A 14,801-nucleotide genomic window follows, 5' to 3' on the forward strand; every position below is an offset into this window, starting at 1 on the left:
GAACCCAAAGTACATTACCGCGTTCACAAGCGTCCGCCTCTGATCCCTATTCTGAGCCAGTTACATCCAGTCTGCACCGTAGCATCCTACTGCTTTATGAGCCATTATATACTCCATCTACTCCTAGATCTTCCAAGTAGTCCCTTTCTCTCAGGATTTTTCCAGCTAAAACTTTGGACGTACTACTTTTTTTTAATATCCTCTTGCTCTCACTTTGGAGCACAGGGCTGATTTATCAGTTTCATGATCATTTTACAGACAGTATGACTCATTTAATGGGTGATCAGCTCATCGCAAGGCCTCTGCCTAAATACAGGACAACAGAAACAGAATAAACGCATACACAAACACAACATCCATGCCTTGTGTCGAATTCGAACCCAGGATCCCGGCTTCAGAGCGAGCGAAGACAGTACATGCCTTAGACCGCTCGGCTACCGTGACCGGCGTATTACACTTACCCCTTTATAAAATAATCGAATAATAAATATAAATCTCAATCCAAAGATCAGATCCCCTGATTTATATTATTCGTGGCTTTACTCAATAATTCCAGGATAGCAATTGGAACACAAATCAACACAAGATACACACTACCAAGGGAGCGGCATACCCAATGGTGCACAGAGCGGCCGCAAGACAAAAGACAGGAAGAACAGACATCATATAACGCCATAATTAATAATTATAATGACGTACCTGAGGAGTACTATTGACAAATTGCGCAGTGCAGTGGATTCCTTAAAAATGTTTTGCATGAAGGCAGCCCTGTGTGGCCGAAACATATAGCTCATAAGCATAGAATGTATATATATATATATATATATATATATATTAGTGACATTTTTAAACATTTAAACGAACATTTTAGTGACTTAAATGTGGATTAGCGCCATCTAAATCTGCATTGATAATGTTGCATTATAGACGGAAGAAGGCTATAAGTGAGATGCTTCACTGCAACAGGATGCTGAAATATAATATTATGAACGGTGACCACCAACGTTAAAACCTTACAATAATACAATACACTGTTTTGTGTGTGGGGGGTGGGGCGGTATTATGCGATGCTGTCAGTTGGTACACAACGTCGAATAAGGAAATGACTGATGAACTGGAAGGAATGTGAAAGGAAGTTATCGTGACCTAGCACTGTCCTGGAATTTGTCTGGAGGAACTGAGGAAAACAACCAAACATTTCAGTCAGGTTAGCCGGTGTCTCGGTCGAGATTCGAACCCAGAATCTCCCGAATACGAGCCAATATCAAGATATGTCAGCCCGTCCTGTTATCAATATTTCGGAGAATCATACCGCCTCCATCTTCAGGGTAATCATCGCCGTAGTATACTCAGTGTAATAATAATAAATAATAATAGTTTCGTGGCCCACAACAATTACTTTTTTTATAATTCGCTTAGTGGGGGATGGAGTCCGCCTGGGTCCACTCGGCAAGGAGGCCACTGATTGGCCAATTGTAGCCTGCCCCGGGTCATTATGATGATGGAGAATATGGTGGAATAAAGATGAAGTACTCGGAGAAAACCCGCCCCAGCGCCACTTTGTCCACCACAAATCCCACTTGAGCCCAAGGATCGAACTCTGGCCGCCGTGGTGGGAAGCCAGCGACTAACCTCTTGAGCTATAGCCCGGCCTTACACAACAGTTACCTACTCCTGTTTATAGTGTGGCGCATGATTATAAATTACACTCATGGACACTACGCACTTATTGAAATGAAATATTAAAACAGTCATAAAAGAGAACACTACTCAGTGGACGGAACTGTGAGAGAGACAGTGATAGAGAGAGTTCCCCTGTGACGTAGACGACCATGAATGTTGATGACTCAGTGCTCTGACGTCACCACAGATCGACCCGGGCAGGAGATGAACTCAACCGGCAACGCTGGTTCTTTCGCCATGGCCTCCTTGTGGGTCCGCAATGTCTGTTCGCGGACGCTTTAACCGAAGCTATTACAGTCAACCCCTTGTTAACATACCACATGATTTTTGGTACGTGACGCCGTGTAGCACAGGACTGTGAGGAGTAACATCCCAGAACACAGTATTTTTCGTAGTCACTGTTGTGCGAACATTCATCTCCATCTACTTCCGAAGTAAAAAATCCTGGAGCTATACCTCCGCTTCCCCATACGTTTTCATGGCGCAGTGCTTAATTAATTTAACACAGGGCCAACTTACCTTTAACCGCTTCTAAGAACCCCAAATCCAACACCAGATCAGGGTCACTGTAACTAAACAAAGCAGGTTGTGAGGGACTGAATAATTATAAGGTTATGTACCACCCGCTTTAATATTATAAAACTCTAGATTCTGCCTGAACTCTTGTTTTGGGTGATTCTCGTAATAAAGAGCGATTATTTCCCTAAACGGCATTAACCGGTTGGTCGGTCTCATGGAGACGCGATGTGTTTTCTGTGAGGTACGACCTGCGTTTCTATAGATTATTCAAATGAACTTCCTGCTTCAAAGAGTTAGAGTTCAAATTCTATTATGCAACCTATACCGAAATCGCCCGTTTTCTTACGTAACTACAGTCCAAAATAATCGCATTATGTATTGATATGTTGGCAAGCAATGAAATGGCCATGGAACAGAGAATTTGTTCGTTTTATATACAGTGGAGCCTCGCTTAACGAGCACCTCTCATAACGAATAATTCGCATAACGAGCAAAACAAACTGTAAAGGGTGACTCGCTTAAAGAGCGAGTTTTCGCATAACGAGTGACGAGAGGGAAGTCCCGGATTGTGCGCTTGCTACATCAGTCTGTGTTTAGCACTCGTTCTGCTAGCATCTTAGTGTCGCTTGTGATCACACATTTTTCCAAACTTGTGTTCAGACATATTATTTGTCATTTTTTGTGCAAAGTTTAATAACCCTTGCAAAAATTTCCCCAAAGAAAAAGCCGCAAAATGACAGCCATAAGAGAATAAAAATAACCGTAGAAATGAAACGTAAATTAATTGAAAAGCGAGAACGAGGTGTGAGCGTGGCTGATCTAGCACGCACATACAGTCGGTCTACATCACCGATTTGCACGATTTGGAGTTGCATTGTGTTTCACGGCAAGAAGTTGTGGAGGAGAGTTTGTCAGAGGAGGAGGAGGAGGAGGTAACAGCAAAGCAACAATCTTCTGGCGCAATAAGAGAAATGCTGAAAGCATGGGAAACTGTTGCACCGTACATTGAGAAGCATCGCCCTAATAAGGCAGTGGCTATTCGCGCTACAAATTTATTTAATGATAATGCTGTGTCGCATTTTCACCAAATTTTGAAGCGTCGGCAGAAAAAATGTCTCTAGACAGCTTTCTGGTAAAAAGGAATTAGATATATATCATAAATAATAAACTAATTACTTCGATTTTTTTTTCTGCAAATCGAATTCGTATCCCAGGTTGGTTCATTCCGCATAGAAGAAAAGATGAAAATGATTCACGCTCCTTAACAATGTATATATAATTTTCTTTTAATAAACGTTATATATAAAATTTTTTGAGCATTTTTTTTCGGGATGGAACGCATTATCGTATTTTACATTAATTTATATGGGAAAAAATTGTTTCGCTTAACGAGTATTTCGCATTACGAGTAAGATTCTGGAACTGATTGTGCTCGTTAAGCGAGGTTCCACTGTATTTTGTTAAAAAAAAATCCATTATGGTCGCTCAGCAACCAGACCGGACACAGTGAAACCGAGGACATTGAAGAGAATACATATTTTTATATAATTTGCATAAGATTACATGGGAAATGAACGCGAAACTTCAGTTGGTCACTTGATCAGTGGTAGGCCTGACTACTATCAAGTTTAAGCCCCTTATGCTGCACTGACTCTTGGCCGGAGTCAAAGTCAAACTCAAAATTATGTTATGACCGACGGCCAGTCAGTCAGCCAGTCAGGCTGGGTGTCAAGTACCCATCTTGGGCCCAAGAATAGATATTTATTACTGTCAGAAAGTTTAAAGTTTGTTGATGATGGGCGCTCTCTCTGACGATATGACGGATTTGTCGCTTACAATTACTGCTGTCCCCTCGTCAGCACAGCCATTCTTGGGTCCGAGTCCCGAGGGACCCATGACCATATTTTACTGTCTCAGATTCGAGACTCTCCCAACCTGGAGGGCCAGGTCCCCGTATTTATATCCCCAGGTACAGGGTGGCACAGTTACACCCCTCAGGCACTGGCTTCCCTTTTCTTCGCCTCCTACGACTCGCAGGGCTAAGGTAGAGGTATTCGAACCCGCCCTCATACGGGGTTCCTCCTTGGTCGGAGTTTAAATTGTAGAGTGCATTTGAACATTTAGTTCATACCTCACAGTAAACTTAGTCCAAAATAGTAACGGTTTATTCTGGGAATCATGCCAAACAAATTATATATTCTGTAGCAAAAAGCAGAGTTTATTAAAGTTAAAGAAAGTGGTACACAAAGCTACCAGTGTGCTACGATAAACTGCGTACACTTCGGGAAGAGTGCAGCCCGGCCTATACAGAACACAGGGCCACAAAGAATCTTAGCAGAATGTTTAGGGGTTCGAGCTTCAGGGACGGGTCACAGACAGTCTGACGTAAAGCAAAGATTACCAGCGGTCTATCTGTGACGTCTGTCCAACTGAGTCACTTGTTTTTATGGGGTGATCGAAGTGGGACGAGTGATTTTTGAGCCCACTTCCAGTGTTTGTTAACATAAAGGAGACAGAGGTTGTTCTTGTGTTAAACTTCAGCCCTGGGAGTTACATGCGGACAGTGAAGAGGCACAACCCGAAAAGTTCTTCTTCTTGTATTAGGGTAAAGGTAAAGGTAAATTTTAGTCGGTCACAGTAGCCGCGCGGTCTAAGGCATGAACTGTCTTCGCTCGTCTCTCGGACGCTGTGATCGTGGGTTCGAATCTCACTTAAGTCATGGATGTTTCGGTGTGTGTATGCGTTTATTCTGTGTTTGTTTTGTCCTGTGTTCAGGTAGCGGCCTTGCGACGGGCTGCTCACTCGCCCAAGGATTCCTACTATCAGTAGGATAGCCCGTCTGAACTCTGCAGAGTAGATAAGAATCTCGCCCTTACCGGGACTCGTAACTCCGAACCCTCGGCCGTCCAGCCCGTAGTCAGTCGCTATACCGCCTGCGCTACCCCGGCTGCATACAAGTTGTGGTAAGAGCGATTAACTGTCAGTTACGAAAAATAACCGGAGGCCATATACATGTCCAGAACACGGATTTAGTGTAATCGGCTGTTAATATTCGTAACTGGATCGCTGACTTCTGCCGTGACGCAGGATATTCGTAGCGATCTATAGGTCAGAAGAGCCTTTCATGTGTGGGTTACTTTACGATGCTGTCGGTATCTCAGTCTACAACCAAAAACAAACTGCTTGGCCTGTAGTCCGCAAGCGTACTATACCGACCGAGCGACCGCCGCTTGTCGGCGAAGTTAGGCCCAACTTTAGCGGATAGAGGTGTCCCGTAGTCAGCGCAACGGATTCCCAGGGCCGTTAATCTCGGTTTTCTAGACCGGAGCCGCTATTACCCGGCAATAGCTCCTCAGTTATCCTCAAGAGGCTGAGTGGGCCCCGTTCCAGAACCACTACTTCACAGAAAATCTGTTAGCGCCGGGAATCGAACCCGGGACCTCTGGATCTCTAGGCAGGAACTCTGACCCTACATAGTGTCTAATAGTAGGATAACTGGTGTATAATGACCTGGAAGGAACTTAAAAAGGAAGCGCTCCCGGTCTAATCAAGGTACTATGCCAGCACTTTCATGGACGGACTGAGGAAAATAATGACAAATATTAGTCAGGATATCAAGTGCCCATACCGAGATTCGAACCGGACACCTCACAGAACCAGAGTGTCACCTCTGAGCCAATCCGCTCCGTCAGGAAGTTCGTATGGATTCGGAGAAACGCTCTTGTAGGACTGCATAACAAAACAGGTCAACTCTTGAGCTCTATTAAGCACGAGAGAGAGGGAAGAGAAAGTGTGTGTGTGTGTGTGTGGGGTGAGAGGTGATAGCGAGATACACTACATTCTACTTTGAAGGTTCCCAGGCTGTGCACCCTTGCCTTCTACTTTTGAGCAGGGTAAGGGCTTTAGGAAGTGAAAAAGGGTAAAGGGTTAGGAAGTGGACGTTTTGTAAGCAGAGAAGCTGAAGTTCGATATAATCACATCAACAGCTCAGTCGGTATAGCGACTGGCTACGGGCTGGACGGCCGAGGAGTCAGAGTTTGAGTCCCAGCAGGAGCAAAATTTTTCTCTTCTCCACATCGTCCAGACCGGTTCTGGGGCCCACCCAAACTCCTATCCAATGGGTGCCGGGGGCTTCTTCCCTTGGAATAAAGTGGCGGGGGGGCCACTTACCTCCTATTAATGCCGAGGTCAAGAATATGTGGATCTATACTTCCACTCGGCCGATCATTGTGGCCGCGCGGTCCAGTTATTAACTGCCTTCGCTGGCTCGATCTTTGGGATTTTGAGTTCGAATGCCACTCAAGGCATGGATGTCTGTGTGCGTTTTATTCTCTGTTTCTGTTGCTGTTTGTGTAGGGAGCCGCTTGAGCTATGGCGCGGCCTACAACTTTACCCTTACGTCACAGAAAGCGCCCTGTCTCTCCATTACATAGACCAGTTCTTGAATGCTGTTTCGGGAAGTAATCGTTGCTTATTGTGAGAATAGCACTTGACAGATGCTGAGTTGTTAAATATTAAAGAATGCACACAATCGGTTCCTAGGTTTCCAGTATGCACCTCTTATTCAAGCAGTGATCCTTTCAGTCTTGGTGCGATAATGCGAAGGCCAGAGGAGACCAACCTATTTAAAACAGCGACATAGAATTTTATCTTGGTTTCTGACTTCATCAGCGTATGTGGCAAGTGTCATAATCAAACTGATAATGATAATAACGTCAAGATACGTGAAACAAAAACACTTCGCAATTTCCATATTGTGTTCATTTGCCAGACGCCACAAACCTCATCGATGCCTTTAGCAATCCGTTGCTTATTCCAAAAACAAACTTAAATTAAAAATTATGAAGGGGCCAAAAATACAATGAATCTGGATCATTTCTGGATGCGTTTGCATCTTGCGAATGCCAATTAAAATTCGACCTTCTCCCCGTCGGTACGCATAAAACAAATTCAGATTGGCTGAGCGATTTTAATTAGATTTTACTTAGGCTACTGTCGCTCGGTCGGTATAGTTCGCTTGCGGACTAAAGCCACAGAGTATTTGGGGGGGGGGTTAGGGAAATGGTAAATTTTTCCCTCCTCTTAAGTAAGCAACACACTGTAAAGACTTATCTTGAGAGTGAAGGTATAGCTTCATGCAGTCTTAACCCCATGCGGAAGGGAGATTTTTTTTTAGATCTGGAAGCAATGGAATGGCGAAGGCTCCTGAGCTGTTACGCTTACATGACCCCCCCAAAACACCAAAACTTCTTGGAAGAAAATCGCAACTGAAGAAAAGGAAATATATAAAATGTTATGAATATAAAAATTAACCGTTTCAAAGAAATTATTATTCTGTGCTGAATATCCTAGGATTATCTTGGAAAATAGTCATAAACGATTTTAATTTAAGTCTGAATTGTCTAACTCTCCCCTGTCCCAGCCTTGGAAAGAATCCTAGGGGCCTCCATGGTTGTAGGAACATTTAATTTGCCGGCACTTCAGTTAGTTCATTTTCTTTTTACTTTGAAACATAAATTAAAAACAAAATAAGAGACTAGTTAAGAGACAGTAAAGTCATCGTGTCTTAGTATAGTTAAAGCTTTCACGACTGAAGAATTGGGGTTTGATTCCAGACGGGGTTAGAAAATTCTTTTCACTGCGTTCCGAGCGGCTGTTGAGCCCATGCAGCCTGGTGTCTAACTGGCACCAAGCATGGGCGCTGGCGGAGGGAAAGTCAAGCGTCGTCTTCAAACGAACTTTTGGAAAATAAATTAAAATAAAAAGGAAAATCTAGGAAATATGAAGCCCGAACATTAAAATTATTTTTTAAAATGTGTTCCATTGTGAATACCACAGAGCAGTCAGCAAAATAACTCTTTAACTGTAGTTCTGTACGCAAACTTTCTGACTTGCATCCTCACCCTTGTGTTGTATAGGCGGCTCTTTTCCTCGGGGTAAAGCGGAGGCTGTGTGAAGCTGACCGCTCGCCTCCATCTAGCGCACTACCCCACAGGCTCTTTTCCTGGAGAAAGAGCGTCCAGAGCGTGAAGCTAACCATTCGCTTCCCTCTAGTGCTGAGGTTAAGAATGGGGACCAACCCCCTCACACTTGGGGGGGGGGGAATAGGGCATATTGTACCGGGGGTAAAGCGGAGGCGGTGTGAAGCTGGCAACTCACCTCCATTTAGTGCCGAGATAGAAGAATGCGTGGAGCTGTACCACCACGCCCTCAGTTACCATCATGGTGTAGTGCTTAATGAAGCACAGGGAAAACCTACCTACTCACCGTGAAATATAATTGTAATTCCCATAGCTGTACTAAAACAGCGTGTCGGCCTACGCTACCACTGGGCACTATAATTTTCGAACCGGAAGTGGTATTTGGACCACCAGCTGAGAGACAGTAATCAAGGAAACCCAACACAGTGTAGAATAATGTTCCGTCGGGTCTGGCCCTGAAATATCTGCAGCGAGTGACAAAAGTGTCAGATGAGTTGTTCGGCACGACCTTGTCGCGCCTCTAAGCAGCCTTGTAATCAACATGGCGGCCAGAAAAGAGAAAGACTGATGTGATTGTATATCTGAGTGCGCAACAGAAGTGGTGACCACAAAGTGAGTCAGCAGCGCACAGTGTAAACTGGCCTACATTCCGGTGTGAACCCGCCTCTCAATGCGACAGCCTTCGACGTGGCTGGCTGTGTGGAGAGCGGACCAGTTGACACGGACACAATATGGTTTCCACGCCGATTCCCAGATTGTCCAATGACGTGCTTGAGTCTGCTACGACAGAGTAATGGTGAGGGTTACTGTCTTCTGCAATGTGACGCCGTGCAGTCTAGTAGATCGTTCTCAGCGTTCCGGAGGAACACACCGTCTCCGCGTTCGGCATATATGAATCTCAGCACCATAACATTTAGTCTCAGTAGTCAGTTAAACTTCTACCTCGAAGATGGAGCCTGTATGACACTTTGAAACATTAGTAACCATTTGCTAGCCTGCATGGTGTCAGAATCAGGGATCCACGTCATGCAGAGTAATGTCTTTTGGGTTGTGACGCTGTGCAGCCTGGTAGACAGAACGTTTTGGAGGTACCTGCTACTTCCATCTACCCTGAAATTGTAACATATCACATGGAGTCACATCCCAGAAGACAGCAATTTTCTGGGAGCACCTCAAATCTCAAACCCTGTTCCTGTTTTAGTCATATTCGGGATGTCTGCTTTTTCTTGCGTTACCTTGTGATAGGCTGATCCTTCATCCACGGAGTCTAATCGTTAGTCTGAACGGTATTCACAAAATTTTTACAGAAAAGGAGGCCAAGACTCGTTTTGGTAACAAAGAAGAACACCAAATTAGCGTCGAATGCGCAGAAATTGTTATACGTGGAGAAATGTGAGCGGAAGTAGATGTGGCCTATTTCAGTATACTAGGAAAAATATTAAACACGTTGAAGTGCACTATATTTTGTGATGGAGAAATGTATCAACGTTTCGGAGAAACGTACTACCGCCATCTTCAGGGTCGAAGAGTAAGCGACGCAAGAATCGGTGTCACTAAATAACGACTCGTTGAAATCAACGGTAAACTGAAAATATTAAAACAGGAATCTGTGGTCTGCTCGTCACCTGCTTCTTGCTAGTTTCTTGCTTGGCATATTTCACCTTGATCATGCTCCTACGAAACGTCGGCAAACTACCGCGTTGGTACAGCGTTGCGTCCCAGACGACGGCACCCTTCGTAATCACCGCTGTGACAGCCTTGATCAGGGTAGCACATACAGCGGCCGAGGTTAAAACCCGGGACTTGTTGAGTTAATGAGACCTCAGTAATAATTACGCAACAGCAGGAAGTCGAATGTTATCAGTGCGCTGACTGGGGCAGACATGACAAGTGGGTCGGTCGCATGAAGTCGCAGAAGTGCGTCAGCATGACTCAATGTGGGACAGGATAAAAAGCCAGCTAAAGAGAACCGAGAATATATGGAACACGGAAGACAAAGAGGATAAGGAAATTAGGGGGAAAAGGTACAAAATAAAAAAAAAATATCGGAGGAATAACAAAGAGAACAGATGGACTACGAAATAAAGAACAGAGCAAATGCAGGAACAATCGGGACAGCTGTTTCCATGTAGTGAGTAAGCTATGGGACTGGATGATCGAGGGATCAGGGTTCTTTTCCTGGGAAAGGTAAAAGAATTGTTTCTTCTCTACAGCGTCCAGACCGGTTCTGGGACCCACCCAGCTTCTTACCCAACGAGTACCAGTGGTACCGGGGTGTGAAGCTGCCAGTCGCCTCCTACTGCCGAGGCTGAGAACATGGAGAACCTTACTTCACCTTAAGGCGCGAAAAGACGACGACGGTAAATGCAGGAAAAGGAAAAAGGAAAGAAAGATCGCTTGGAGCTACACCTCCACTTCCGTATGCGTCTTCATGGCGTGATGCTTTATTAAGTATAGGAAAAACCTTAACTTTACTCTAAGGAGGAAACAAAAGGAGAAAGTAGGGTAAATATAGGAAAAATGAGAGTACGTAAGGAAAGAAAGAATGCATACGGCTGTATTTCCAACCCGTAATACGTCTTCTCGGGCATGTACTGTCTTCGCTCGCTTGGAAACCGGGATCGTGGGTTCGAATCCCACTCAGGGCATGGATGTTTAGTTTGTGTGTGTGTGCGTTTTTCTGTGTTTGTGTGCAGGTTGAGGCCTTGCGACAAGCTGATCACCCGCCCAAGGAGTCCTACCGAATGTGTAAGATCTAGAAAAACCGAAGTGAACGGAGAAGTTCATGGAGGTAGGCCTAGGCACACTGGGGCTGTAGTGCCAAGGAAAAAAAAATACGTCTTCTCGTCCTGGTTATTAATTAAGCACAGAGAACCTTACCTTTACTGTAACTGGGGCCAAAAAGAAAGTACACTAAATGTAGGAAAACGGAAATAATGAGGGGAGAAATAAATGAAAGGCAGATAGAAATGATGTAAGAAAAGAATAAAAGGGAGCCGAAAATAAGTGGCGACGTGATAGAGATCGAACAAAAGGGAGAAAGAAGTAAACAGAGAAAATAAGAAACAAAGAATGTCAGAGTTAGCCAACGCATGAAGGCCCCTTACTAAATGCAGGTCTGGTGCATTCCTGAGAACAGCGCAACCAACAGTAATCTGGTGACACAGCGAATGGTGGCAGGAGCTAGGGCCGCATCTACCGTGCGCTGTGAAAAACGATATTTGCTTGTTTCCATGGTAACTCACTGCTCATATACGTTTAAATTGCACAGATTATTAAAGATCACCGTGTAGAAGCTGAGGTTCCCACGGCGTTGACTGGAGAGCGCCACAATTTAGTACAAGTTTACCGACGTTTCGGAGGAATAAACTGCCTCCATATTCAGGTTTGAATACAGGGAAGCAAACAAGCATGCAGAATAAGTCGATCGTGGAAAACGGGTTGTGCGGATATGCTGGGGGAGGAGCACACAGAGAACCAGGAGGGGCAAAGGGAGGAGTACGGGTATGGTTCTAACATGTTCGGAGGTGAGGGGAAATTCGTCGCCCCAGTCAGTCAGACCACTCTCTGGGTTTCCTGTGCGCCCCTTATCTCGTTAGGGCCCTTACCGTAGTGACAGGGCCAGACCGAATCTAACTGAGGCCCTCCTGATATACTGTATAGGCTCTAACCGTGTAGAGCCAAAGAAGAGAATAAAACAGTGGCCCTAAAACAGGGCCCTTTTCGTCGTAGAAATATATGGGAGAAGGCGCCTTTTCCAACAAAAATTGGCCAGTTTAAGGGCCTCCTTGCTCGTATTGATTAACTCGGCGCTCCTCTACCCTTAGCACTTCCCCGCACCGAGGCAAAGGACATTACATATAAGGTAAAGGTAAAGCTGTGCCTTGCCATGAAGACGTATGGGGGAGCGACGGTATACTTCCACCATTTCTTACCTCGGTACTAGATTGAGGTGAGTGGTCAGCATTACGCTCCGGCTGCTTTACCTTCGGGGTTATGTATAATGTATACATGTAAAATTATAAATATTATCAACATATATATATATATATATATATATATATATATATATATANCTCTTGACAACTGACATGTCCGCCCTGTCGTCAGAGAGGACGTCCCAACAATAATAAAACAGTAAGTCTTGATTAAAACTAAAATATGGTCATAAACTCCCGATGGGGCTCGACATAAGACGGATGGACTGTCAGTCGTAAACTGGCTCTGGTTATGTAAGTTTTGAGGTTTTCACGGCGATGACAATGAAGAAAGTCGTCTTCTGGGTTTAGGCACCGTGTATTCTTCGTTTTGGCCTTTTAGCACAGAAAAGCTGGTGCGTCTGTAGATCCTTTTGGCAGCGTCAGAGGTTATGTGGTGTTGGAACTGAAGGAAACGAGGTATGATGCCATGGTCTCTGCATCTAAGGAGAAAGTGAACACGGTGCCTAAACCCAGAAGACGACTTTCTTCATGGCTCTGGTTAGTTGGCTTATTCTTCGATCCTGAAGATGGAGGCAATATGATTCTCCGAATCGTCGATAAACATCTACCAGTCTATACGGCATCACATGCCAAAGTACAGTATTTCTGAGAGGTTCACGTTTTAATCTAATTTAATTACGCAAAAAATTTGCTACAATGTAATACTTAAAAATACCGAATATATTTTACGGGCATACTCTGTTTAAAATTTTAGGTCCTACCTCACAGAAAGCACATTGCGGTTCCATTATATACTCGATTAATGCTTTAGGGAAATATTTTCTGTTTATTCTGAAAATACACTGTACGGGCAAAATACAGGGTTATGAAGTCCTGAGTTTTTCAAGGCGGCGATTGGTCAGAAGTGTATTAGGTTATGATACCGTGTACTCTTGGAGATGGATATCAACATTTCGAATGAATATTTAGTCTGCATCTTCAGGACCGTTTTCCTGTTCAGTGTTCCTATTATTCCTCGTCTCCTTCCCCGGATCTGAGTAACGATCTTCGTGGTAACCTGCCTGTAGGTCCTATAACCCTGCAAAATTCAATCCTGAAAAAGGAGGCATCATGTTCCTCCGAAACGGTGTCCAGCTACAATAGTACCGGATGACACATCCAATATCATCGCACAATCTGAACATGAAGATACACTTAATGAAGGCGGGTATATGTAGCACTGTGCTTTACAGAGTCAGATGTTTCCACCGTGAGTACTAACGGGTTAAAAGTCGCCTGGTTATTATGAATGGCAGAATTGGTCATCCACAGCATAAAACACGCCTGACGACCTGATGTCGTGAATAGACCAGAATGAGGAAGTTACTTCACTGTCCCTCCACTCCCCCGCTGAACGAAGTGATTCCATTTCCCCACCCGTCCGGCGGGTCGGCTGGCGCGCTGAGTCATGGGTACACGTCGCCAGTTATCGCTAAAACGCGCTGCAAGTAGTTTCAAATCTACAAACCGGAGCGCAGGTTTGTTCAGAAGCCGTGCAAACGTCTATATATGTATATATATCTCACACTGTGAGTGTGCGAGTGTCTGATTGCGTGTTATACTGATAAGGCGAAGAAACATAGAATTCACCTACCCCCCCGCCTAAAAAAAGGGGTCGAAGAAAAAACAGCAACAATACACACAACAACAATGCTGCTCAGGAAAGGTATACGTAATATCCGTTTAGCGGAGAATAGTGTAACGACAAAACAAAACACTACGCTGTCTTGAGAATATTTTAATATTAAAAAAGGACGAAAGGTCTGGAAGGAGGGCCAGTATTAGTAATACAGTTTTGAACAAGAAGAGAAGAGAAATATAGAAATTCCAGGTGTGCATATTGGCAGAACCGTTGGAGTGAAGACACTAAAAAGGAAAGTCGGCAGCACCAGTGCTGAAAAAAAAAAGTCATTAAGCGAACGAGAAGTGTTGAAGAAATGTTGGTAGCTGTTGAATGACGTGACGTGACCGGACTGTTGCTTTTGGACATATCACTCGTTTTAAATTGGATTACTGCCCTTTCTTCCAGTCATTGAAACTGGTAAGTTGTATGTTTTTTTTTAACACATCAGTCCATAAAGAATATTTCCATGACACCTTATTGTATTACTCTGACGAACAGTACTGAAGGTTACATCTTGCGTTATCCAAAAATTCAATACACACATTTAAATATGATATTGCTCCTGTTAACAATAATGTGGCCATTTTGAAACTCAATTTTACGTCAAAATAAACGTCTTCTGGAATGTGACGCCGTGTAGTTTTGTGAATCGTTATCAACATTGCAGAAAACCTGTTGACTGGCGTCATTGTTGAGGAGTACGAACGCTTCGGAGCAACCTGCTGCCTCCATCTTCATGTGTACCACAAAGATCAATGCAGCAGTGTCTTCCGAAACATAGGTATATATCTGCTACACAGTGTCACGTCCCAGGAGATAGTGAGTGATCTTCATACCCCCTGTGAGGAACTTCAGATTTCTCATACTGTCCGTATTTTAGAAATATCTGTATTACTTTCCAGTTTCACAAATAGTGTTAAAACCGCTGTTATTTACGTAAACAAATTGATATCCATCTGTACAAATTAAATTTAAAAACGACGTTTACGTTGTTTGTAGTAAAACCACGAATCG

General features: G+C 44.0%; 2 protein-coding genes across 5 annotated transcripts in view; one reads left to right on the forward strand and one right to left on the reverse strand.

Annotated features, from left to right (window-relative positions):
• Positions 1 to 14,801, reverse strand: part of LOC111863878 — a 478,046-nt gene that overhangs the window by 294,023 nt on the left and 169,222 nt on the right. The window lies entirely within an intron of this gene.
• LOC111863881 (dual specificity protein phosphatase 10) overlaps positions 1 to 14,801 on the forward strand; it is a 131,275-nt gene that overhangs the window by 22,996 nt on the left and 93,478 nt on the right. The window contains exons 1-2 of one of the 4 annotated variants that reach the window (XM_023850673.2): positions 13,594 to 14,204; positions 14,455 to 14,568. The exons of 2 other annotated variants lie outside the window; for them this stretch is intronic. The gene's annotated coding sequence lies outside the window, so the exon portion shown is untranslated. Of the gene's footprint in view, positions 1 to 13,593; positions 14,205 to 14,454; positions 14,569 to 14,801 lie in introns of those variants that run through there. One more of the 4 variants, XM_023850672.2, reaches the window with a different exon arrangement.

Source organism: Cryptotermes secundus, unplaced genomic scaffold (assembly GCF_002891405.2).
Source record: "Cryptotermes secundus unplaced genomic scaffold, Csec_1.0 scaffold171, whole genome shotgun sequence".
Taxonomy (NCBI): domain Eukaryota; kingdom Metazoa; phylum Arthropoda; class Insecta; order Blattodea; family Kalotermitidae; genus Cryptotermes; species Cryptotermes secundus.